Source organism: Silene latifolia, chromosome 9, assembly GCF_048544455.1.
Source record: "Silene latifolia isolate original U9 population chromosome 9, ASM4854445v1, whole genome shotgun sequence".
Taxonomy (NCBI): Eukaryota; Viridiplantae; Streptophyta; class Magnoliopsida; order Caryophyllales; family Caryophyllaceae; genus Silene; species Silene latifolia.
This window is the reverse complement of record NC_133534.1, coordinates 190,363,553-190,374,505: the sequence shown is the minus strand read 5'-3', so window position 1 is coordinate 190,374,505 and position 10,953 is coordinate 190,363,553. Positions and strand designations below refer to the sequence as shown.

General features: G+C 39.6%; 1 non-coding gene across 1 annotated transcript; it reads right to left on the bottom strand.

The window, feature by feature from the left end:
• Positions 1-4,841: 4,841 nt before the first annotated feature.
• Positions 4,842-4,948, bottom strand: LOC141603396 (small nucleolar RNA R71). The gene has a single exon (XR_012525276.1). It is a non-coding gene; the product is annotated as a small nucleolar RNA R71 (small nucleolar RNA).
• Positions 4,949-10,953: the final 6,005 nt, after the last annotated feature.

Sequence of the window (10,953 nt, the reverse complement as noted above, 5' to 3'; positions counted from 1 at the left end):
GAAGTCGGGATCGTCCTAGACAAGTGCTAAAACGAGGCAGAATAGTGCCAGGCAGCCCCTTTGGGGCGCGAGCCACACGGCGAGGCAATAAGGCCTGTCCAGGTTTATAAAAGATGAAAACATGAGGCCTTGGGGCGCGAGTCATGAGCCGAACCAAGAGGTGTCTCCTGGTTGCAAGAGGGTTGTTTAAAACCATTTTGAAAGGTTGTTAAAAAGGTTATTAAAACCGTATTTGTGATGAATGATTGCAAATGTTGTTTGCATAACTCGGAATAATTACTATTATGTTATTAATATTCGTTGTCTGATTTGCAAGTTTAAAAAGCATAATTTACAAATAAAAATGTAAAATATGTGCGCTTAACCGCTTTATCACCGTACTCGAATAAATCGACATGGCATTTATTTTAACCAAGGGTGAAATATGACATGGTTAAGAAGAAGATGAAAATAAAATAAAATAAAAGTGAAAAGAAAATGTGTGATTTGAACTAATTATGTTAAGTTAATTTCTTTGTAATTAGTCAAATTTATCATCGTACTCGGGTAAAAATCCGACATGGTATGTAGAACCAAGGATGATTATGAATTATGACTAATATGTTTGCAAGTGTAAATAAATGAGAAAAATGGTAAATAAAAGAAAAGGGTGTTAAAATACCCATTAAAATGTAATTAACCAAAAATATCATCGAGTCAAGGAATAAACCGTCGTGGTATAAGGAACCAAGGATGATTTTTGTAATGGTCAAAATATTTGTCATAAAAATGAATTAAAATGGTAAAAACCGTAAAAGGAAATAAGTAAAAATAAAAGAGAGTGTTGAAGGAAAGACGAACTCAAACACATTTGAGTCTGACCTGGACACCCACTAGAGGCGCGAGCCTCCCTGCATAGCAAGGAGCTTCTGTCTCAGGCCAAAACTCGGTTTTGACTCGTCTAACCTATATTTGAATCATGTTATGCATTGTTCATGCTCATAAACTCATAAAAACAGTAGAGACATGAAATAAGTGAGATATTTACACCCTCAAACTTACGTCTATTGATGTTTGCAAGGTAGACGACTTTAGAGACGGTTTTCTCGTATCGACTACTCACGATCAAAGAAATTTAAAAGAGTGCCTTAAAAAAGGATTTTGTTTTGAAAATGAGTTGAAAATATGTTAATTAAAACATGTTGATTGATGAATTGAGTTGATCGAATGGGTCGTTCGAATGCACAGCGACGGTACCAAACAAAATGTGTATGGTTTGTGTTTACGATCGGTAGGTCGTAAACACATGTTGATTATGAGACTTAGGAAGTCGGGTCTTGAAGTTTAGGGAGAGGTGAAGGGGCGGACGCTCGCGTAAAGATTGTGTAGTGTGATGGTGAGTATTTATAGAGAAATGTGGGATGGTATGTCGGTTGAGTTTGCTTGTTGGCCAAGGGGATAACCCAATGAGGCGCGAGCATGCCTGCTATGGAAGGGGGTGTTCTGTCCTTTTCAATTTGGACGTGGCCAATTCTCCATCCATTGTTTGGTTGGTTTGATTTGTGGTAATCAAATAGGATGTCGTATAACAATATGGGCATCTAATAAGATGATTTTGGGTGTTACTTGAGGTAGGTGTTTTGTGTGCTTGACTCGGGTTTGACCCGTGTGAGTCGGGCTTTGAATTTCGGGTCGGTTTTTGGCTCGGTGTCAGTTTTGACTCTAATTAGGGTCATTTTAATGCAAATGGCATGATGAAGACATTCATGGCATTATTTTTGACATTCGAGATTTGGGTTGACTCGGGTTGACTCGAGTTGTGGGTTTCTGAGTCGGTTTTGGGTCTGAAGACGGTTTTGACTGTAAATAGTGTTGTTTCAATGCAAATGAAGTTAGAAAACTTTTAAAATCATTTTTCATATCCGAGTAGTGCATTAAACCGTCTCATATATAGCCAATCCACGCACACATATCAAAAACACGTTATAGTCCGATCATAATCGGGTGGTTTTTGGAAGGTGCGGATACTGGGTATCTACAGCTAAACCGGTTTAGGGCTTCAGTTTTGGCTGCTTATTTGGGTCGGCTTGGACCGGTGTTGGGGAGTTTTGGGTCGAGGTTGGTGAGGGGAGTTGAGGGGAGGTCATAGGTGGTGGAGATGATGGTTGTAGGTGACGTTTTCAGAGGAAGAACATGGGATCTCGTGGTGTTGTGGTTGGTTGTTGTTTGTGTCGGGTTTAGGGTCGATGGCGGCGCGTGAGGGGGTGCTATGGTGGCTTAGGGTGGCTGGGCCCACCGTGGTTAGTGGGGGACCCACAGTGAGGCGCGGTAGCCTTGTAGGTTGTTATTGTTGTTGGTGTTGTGATGTGACCATAATTAGAGCATTTTTACCCCCCGAATTAGCCTTGTTCCCATGCTTTTTAGTGCATATTTGGGTCATTTATTGTCTTTAGTCCTTTGTTTTGCATATTCTTTGAGGTTTTGTGTCCTTGGTAGGAAAGGAGTGCAAACCTTGCATTTTCATGGCAAAATGAAGCTACATTGATTGAATTCAATGACCAAGCATCAAAAAGAAGACAAGATTAGAAGGCCTTTGTACATACTATAGTAGATGGGCAATGATGAGAAAATATCCTTGCATCCCCGAGGAAATCCTCAAGGATTTTATGAAGAAAAAGGAAGAAAAGAAGAAGGAAAGAAGCTGTAAGACAATTCGGGCGGATTGTCCACAAGACGCCCGTCCAACACCCACAATCCGAGCGTCTTCCTCCACAAGACACCCGTCCAAAACGCCCAGAATCCGCCCGTCTTCCCCTTCTGGACGCCCGTCCAGAATCACCCAAATCCGCCCGTCCCGTGCCCTGGACACCCGGATTCTCTAACAGCCTTTTCGTTTTCTACAAGCTTCAAGGAAGGATGCGCATATTTTTCTATGACCGGCGAAAAGGAGACCGGAGTCTCCCTAGAGACCGGCGATTCCTCAAGGACTTAATCGTCATTTAAGCCCTTAGTAAACCCTAATTTATGTAACCAATCCCCACTATAAATACCCCATTAGTCTAATTAGAAGTGCATGTTCTTCTTAGCAATATTTAGTGTAGTTAATATTAATCAAATCTCTCTTTAATCTTGTAATCAACATTTGATCAAGTTTTAATACAAGTTTCATTTCCTTAATCTCTCTCTTGTTCAACTTTATTTTGGGTAATTGAAGATTATTTGGGTTATTATTGGGAGATTGACAACCTTCCAATCTATCATCAAGTACTTCTATTATTCTTTGCTTTATTATTGGAATCATTAGTAGCTATAATTCTCTTAATCCCTTTTTAATTATTATTAATTATCTTCATTTATTCATCATGTTTTACTTTGTTGGTATGATTGACAACCTTGCTAGCATGTTCAACATGATAATGAGTGAGTAGTTTCCTTATTTAGGGTTAATGGGTAATTAGGGGAAACCAACATGGGAGATGATTCATGCTTAATCCAATATGTTTTCATAGTTTATTTGCTTGCTTGTTTTGATCTCAACTTTTTGCACAAGTTATGTTTGATGAAATGCGAGCCTATGAATCCTTGTAATTTTTACCCATCACCTATCTTTTCAATGAGACTTGTAAGACATAAACCAACTCGAGTCTCATTAGACCATGCATATAGTTGAGTAGGGAAGATTAAGTCGACTTGTAGGTGTTGTACAATCTAATCGATTCGGCTGCGGGACCCAAACTTTCCTAGGATTGTAAGATATAAACCAACTCAATCAATCACAACAATAATTGCTTGCTTATAATTTGAGAATATGTTTGTATGATCAATTCGCATTAATCCCCTATGACCCCATGACACCCTAGTGCCTTTTATCAATTGTTTACATCCCTTTTAATCATCTTGCTTGTTTACTTTTATTGCTATTTAGTTAGTGATCTTCTAGTTCAAACCCCAATTATGACACCCTTAGACACCACTAGTTGCAATAGAAAATCTCATCTCAATTCCCGTCCCTTGGGATCCGACCTTTACTTGCCTCTTTACTAATTGTAGAGTTGTTTGTGAAGTTATAAATTGTGTTTTGGTCTAGGTGCTCCTAACGACAAGTACTGAAAACTAAACCCCTCCAAAGGGATCACGACCAAAAATGGCGCCATTGCCGGGGACGGTGTTAACTTGATTTAGATTTTCTTGTATTGTTATTAGTTGTGTCTTTCTTTGCCTTGGGGAAGTAAAACTCTTCAAGGTTTGTTCTAATTATTTTCTAGTTGTTTGATATTTTGCATGTCTAGAAGATCACAAGGTAACTTGTTACCCTTTGATCACGAAATTGAAAGGACTTTGACAAACAATTGAAGACTTGCTAGGAGAACTTTGAGAGGTATTGGTGAGGTTGTAGATATTCAACCAAATACTATTGAGTTCATCAACCCTTTTGCAAGAGAAGGTGAGGGGAACCCAACACAAAATCCAACACAAAATCAACCCACAATGCCTAAATTTTCATCACAATCCGTACCAACCGAGGAGAACCTACCCAATGGTACTCCCACACCACAACACTTAACCGGAAATTTTATTGCCAAATCCGCATTTATCTAATTAGTCGAAAGAAGCCAATTTGGGGGGGGATGCCTAGTGAAGATCGTCACTCTCATATGGAGACTTTTTGCGACTATTGTGATGCAATTTCTCAAACCGGTGTAACTCAAGACCAAATTCGATGGGTCTTATTTCCTTTTTTTCTAATTGGCACCGCGAAACAATGGTTGAAAGGCCTTGATAAGGCTACTCTCGGAATTGATTCTTGGAAGAAGTTGGCTCTAGCTTTCTACAAAAAGTTCTATCCACCGGAAAATACTAACATGCTAAGAGCTCAAATTACGGGCTTTAAGCAAAGAGATGAAGAATCTTTGTATGAAGCTTGGGAATGATTCAAAGGAATTTGCCGCTCATGTCCTCACGATGGACTTAGCGAATGGTTATTGGTACAAAAATTTTGGAACGGTCTTTATGAAGACTCAAGGAACATTCTCAACATGGTATCAAATGGAATGTTCACCGAAGTTGATGACAATCAAACTTGGAATAAGATTGAGGAAATGGCGGTCCATAATTCACAATATAGTAGACCTCGCAAGGCTACTAGAGGAGGAAAGCATGAAGTGGACTCCATTACTCAATTGGGTGCTCAACTTAGTGCTCACATTGATACCATCAATTTGAAGTTTGAAAAAGCTATGGCTAGACTTGAAGAAGCCTCAAAATCACCAAAGCATCATGTCAATGCCATGACGGCATCTTCATCAATCCCAAGTGGGATATGTGAGAATTGTGGAACTTTAGGACATGACCAAAGTGAATGTAGGGGAACAAGTGAATGCTTTTCAAGCATACAAGAGTGGTACCCCTTATTCAAATAATTACAATGAAAACATCAAATTTCATCCAAATCTCTCATACAAAAGCCAAAATGTTCAAAACCCTCAACCAACATACACCCCACCTCCCATGAAAAACCAAAATCAAAGACCCTTTTACAACCAAAACCAAGGTTACCAAAATCAAACTCCATACAATCAACAAAATGACCAAGGTTTTGATGTTCAAAAAGCGGTTCTCCAAATGCAAAAGAATCAACAAGAGTTTTTCACTCAAATGCAAAAGGATAGTCAAGCAAAGGAAATCACCATCAACAACATCCTAGCTCACACCAAAATGTTGGAAACCCAATTGACTCAACTAGCATCTTCAAGCTCACAAAGACAAAAGGGGCAATTACCACGTCAAAGTAATCCCCCAAGACATGAAACGGTTAGTGCCATTCACTTGAGGAGTGGTACAAGGTATGAAGCACCGAAGAAGTAAGTTGAGGATGAAGTTGTGGAAGATAGTGACAAAGAAGAAGTTGTGCAAAACTCCAAGGATGGAGAACCATCAAAAGAAGAAATTTCAAAGAAAAATGAAGACAAGGTCAAGGAGAAGGAGCCCATTGTGATTAGACCCCCTTTTCCAAGTCGTCAAGCCAAGCCCAAATTTGATGACCAACTTGGAAAATTTATGGAAATTGTGAAGAATTTGGAAGTCTCGATTCCTTTTACTGAATTAATCAATCACGTGCCGACCTATTCAAAATACATGAAAGACATCTTCACAAAGAAGAAGTCGATCCGGAAGCTTGAGACTATCGCCTTCACTAAGGTGAGTAGTGCAATACTTCAAGGGAGTTCACCTCCAAAACTTAAAGATCCGGGAAACTTCTCAATACCGTGTACCACTGGCGACACCACGATCAACAAAGCCTTATGTGATCTAGGGGCTAGTGTGAGTGTTATGCCTTACTCGGTGAGTAAAAGGTTAGGGATGGGAGAGCTTAAATGCACCAATATCACACTTCAAATGGCCGATAGATCGACGAAGACACCATTAGGGATATGGGAAGATGTTCCCGTAAGAGTTGGGAAATCCCGGTGGACTTTGTCATTGTTGACATGGAAGAAGACTCCAACATTCCAATCATTCTAGGTAGACCTTTCTTGCACACCGTGGGTGCGGTGATTGATGTGAAGCATGGAGAGCTCACTCTAGAAGTGGAAGATGAGAGCATAACTTTCAATCTTGACAAGACCATGAGAGCTCCCCGTTTACATGAACCATGCTTTATGGTTGATCATTATAGCCGGAAGGATGATAGGAAGAAGTCGGAATTCCAATGGAAGAAGAAAATTGATGATGCTCCATTCAAAGAGCAAGTGAATTGTAACAAAGAGAGCTTGAAAAGCTCACCAAAGCCAAGCAATGAAGAAGATGGCCTCATTGGCCAAGACAAGAAAGTGGGAGTGTTGTCTCTATCAACTCAAGAGATCTTTAGTAACCAAGTAGATGAAGTTTGTGGTCTTTGGGACGATGAGTTTGAAGGGATTTTTAATCCCTACATTGGTAATGCTATCGATCAAGACCAACATGAAGGACAACAAGGGCAAAGGTCTATTGAGGATCTTTATCATGATAATGAACAAGCTTTTGACTACTTCTTCAAGGTGTTGAGCAACATCAACAACACCTTGGACATGCCCCCATGACATATCACTAAGGATGAGAGTTTGGTGGAGTCCTCTCCAAACCACCATTTGTAAATATTTCTAACTCCCTAACTCGCATTTTAATTCTTAGATTGCATTTTTGTCATTTTTGGATTTTTATGCTTTGATCAAGATAATTATCATTTTTGAAAGAAGTGAGGGAGGGACTAATGATTTAATTGATGTGTAGTGCTTTAGCCTGGTGTGGAGATAGAAATTGCCTAGGCTATTCATGCCTTAGTAGTGCCCCTATAATGAGGAACACGGGTTTTGAAGAATGAAAAATGACACGGGATATGCAAGTGCACGGATGGAACTGAATCCGGGTAGACTAGGCAGAATCCGAGCGTCCTTGAGGGGAATCCGCTCGTCTTTAGGGAATCCGAGCGTCTTTGGCAGAATCAGCCCGTCTAATGGAACTGAAAAATTGAAAATTTGGGACTGTTGAAGAATCCGAGCGTCCCAGCAGAGAAGACGCTCGTCTCAATGAATCCGCTCGTCTTTTCAGAAAGACGCCCGTCTTTTTGTCAGTGCAAAATAAGAAAACTTGCTGTAAAAAAATCCGCTCGTCTCTGAAGGAATCCGATTGTCCTGCAGTCAAAGAATCCGAGCGTCCCAGCTGAAAGACGCCCATCTTTAGGCGAGAATTCCTGAACCCAGATTAGGCAGAATCCGAGCATCCCGAAGGAAAAACGCTCGTCCTCCCCTGAAGTTTCGAAAATTTCGGGTGTTTTAAATACCCCCTCCCACATTCATTCATTCATTCATTCATACATTCAAAACACTACCCATAAACCCCAAAACTCAAAACCCTCATCCTCTCCACCACCAAAACAAGATTTCCTCAACCAAATTCAACAAAATCAAATCCAAACTTCCTTTTAACAACAATTAATCACTCCTTTAACAACAATAATCAAATCCAAGCACCAAAATCTTCAACCTTTGAGTTGATTTTTGAAATACAAAGGCAAATCCTTTTATCCTAAAATCGATTTGGGCATAATTGGAAATTGAAGATTTTCAATCTTTTCTTGGTATAATCATCAATGGCAAGAACAAAAGGATCAACAAAGGCACTTAAGGCAAAGGCACTCTCAATAAGGCAACAATGCCTTCAAGCAAAGAAAGCTTCAATGGCTATGGTGGTTGTTAGTGCAAACTTGGAAGTTCAACAACAACAAAATCCTCCCTTGGAAGCAACAACATTAACAACTCCGGAAATTGCTCAATTATCAAACTATCCGGAGGTAATTTTCATTTCTAACTCCCATAGGGATACATTTGCCAAGTATGCTAAGAAATCACCAAATTCATATGTGAAGATGCCTTGAACAAATTGGGTGTCCTTGAACAAACAAAAGCCTTGTTTGAAGCCATGGGGTTGGGAAAATTGTTTTCTACAAGAGAATAAATGACATACCCCTCCCTTACCTTGGAATTCTTGAGTTCATTGAAAGTGACTAAGGTAGAGACTAGAGAATACATCGAGTTTCGCCTTGCCAATGTGAATAGGCGCATCACCTTTGATGTTTTGAGTAAAGCATTAGGTCTTAGTGATACACCTTGCTATTATAAGAAGCCCGAAAAATATGACCCCGCTTCTCTTTGGGAGGCGATTTCCGGGAAGAAATTTGAGAACTTTCATGCTTGTCGCGCTAAATTAGTCCACCATCCGGGCATTAGAGTGTGGCACAAGGTCATCGGGAATACTATCATTGCAAGAAAAGACACTAACCACTTTACCAAGCTCGATTGTGTTCTACTTGAGTCGGCCTTAAATATTGGAAGGGAATTCACCAAGCCTTACAATGCTCTAAGGCTTTTGGTGGAAAGACGGCTCAATGATGATTGTGGAAAGCAAGGCACTGCTTTTATCGTAAATGGAGGTCTAGTTACTCTTTTGGCCACGTACTTTGATCCGAATTTCAACAAGGATAGCAAGTATGTGGCGAAAAAAGGGGATAATCTCATTGACATGGATGCCATGATTAACAAGTACAAGTGGGTTAAGAATAATCCTCTTGACACCAAATATGGGTGGCTCACCAATGATGCTAGATCTTTTACTTTGCCTTCCAAGATATGTCGTTTGAGTGTCCATCAAACGAACTACCTTCTTCCCCTCTCAAAGGAAGCCGAATACATCATCCGTCAACAAAGGGGTGAAATTGAAATTCCCTCCTCCTCCATTGAAACACCACCCTATCCATTCAAATATCAAGAGTTCAAACACGAAGGTGTTGAAGTGGGCAATGACTACATGACTCTAATTATGCAAGAGATGCACAAACAAGCTTATAAGGACCGGAAAGATGCTTACTTGGCCCAATATCCACCCCTCCTTCATTTAGCTAGGCAAGGACTACTTGATCCTTCATGTCCTTTGCCTAGTTGGGCGGATAGGGAAGTCTTCTTTCCAAGTGCATCTAGGGGTGAGAGACCGGGTGACGATGAGGTTGTTGGTGATGAGGTTGTTGAAGATGAGGGCATTGTTGAAGAGGTAAATGAAGATGAAAGAAGTGAGCAAGGAAGTGAAGAGGGGAGTGGAGATGAGTCCACTTCTATTGAGGAAGATGATGACAATGATGATATGGTGGAAGACTAGCAAGCTTTGGAGGCTCCTACCCTATTGAGGTTTGTCTACTTCTTTCTTTGTTTTATTTATTTTATCTTGATCATGGTTGGAGAGTCCTAGCAACATAGAGGACTAACATCTCGGCCCCATTGAGGTGTTCTTATTTTATTGTTCCCACTTTTGAAAATCCAAAATGACAATTTAGTTTCATGCATTGCATCTTGTGTGCATGAACTACCCCCAACTTTAAGACATTAGGAATAATGTCTATCTCGGTTTGGGGAAGTACATGCATACGCAACGGGAGGTAATCTAAATTACGCTCTCCGTCATAAACAAAAAACCCATGCATCATGTAGTGTAGATTAGTATAGCTTGCCTTTAGTGTAGAATTCATGCATCATGCTTGCATAATTTCCCATCATTTTGGCCATTGAGAACAATGCCCATATTAGTGTGGGGATGGGGAATTCTAGCTTAACTTTTATTCAAAAACCCAAAAAAATCAAAAAATTTCGAAAAACCAAAAAATTTGAAAAATTTGAAAATCCAAAAACAAGTTCATTTCCTTTGTAGTGTAGTCTTGTATATATTGTTGTATATATTGTATTTGTTCTATCCTTGTTCACATTGATCGACTATGCCACATCTGAGACATGAGGATATTGAAGACCGCATGGTATGATCTTTCCAATCTCCTTTTTCCTCTTTATGTTAATGACTATGTGGCTTTATTTTGATTGATGCGGTATAAACAATGTGAATTTAGGACTTGCATTTAGTTTATATGGCATATTAGTTGGTAGAATCATATGCATTAGGATGTATATATGCTAGTTGCATCATGGCATGTAGTTTGCATGTTAAAAAATTTTGCGAAACCGTCAACATGGGAAGCTTGACAAGTGTATATAGGCCCTAGTAGATGCTTTTTCTTCTTAAGACGTTGCTTGTTAGAATACTTGTAAAACACCCTAGGATGTGTCATGCTAGTATCCTTTGACTCATGGATTAAGGCCTAGTCAAGAGTATCTTGTGGTGTGATAACTCCTTGGCTACCGTTTATTCCAAGGTAACCCTTAAAAGAATGCATCCATCATCCATGTTCTACCACATTTTTGTCATCAAAGGGAATGGGCACAAAAAAAATTGATTTGAGTTCAATGAAATGAAAAGTGAAAGAAAGTTTGCAAAATGCATCAAATGAAAAGAGGAGCAAAAATAGACTCCTAAAGCTTCAAATATAAGGCACCCTCACTACATATGGGATGACTTTGAAAATGTTCAAAAGAAATGCAAAGAAAAATTGAAAGTTAT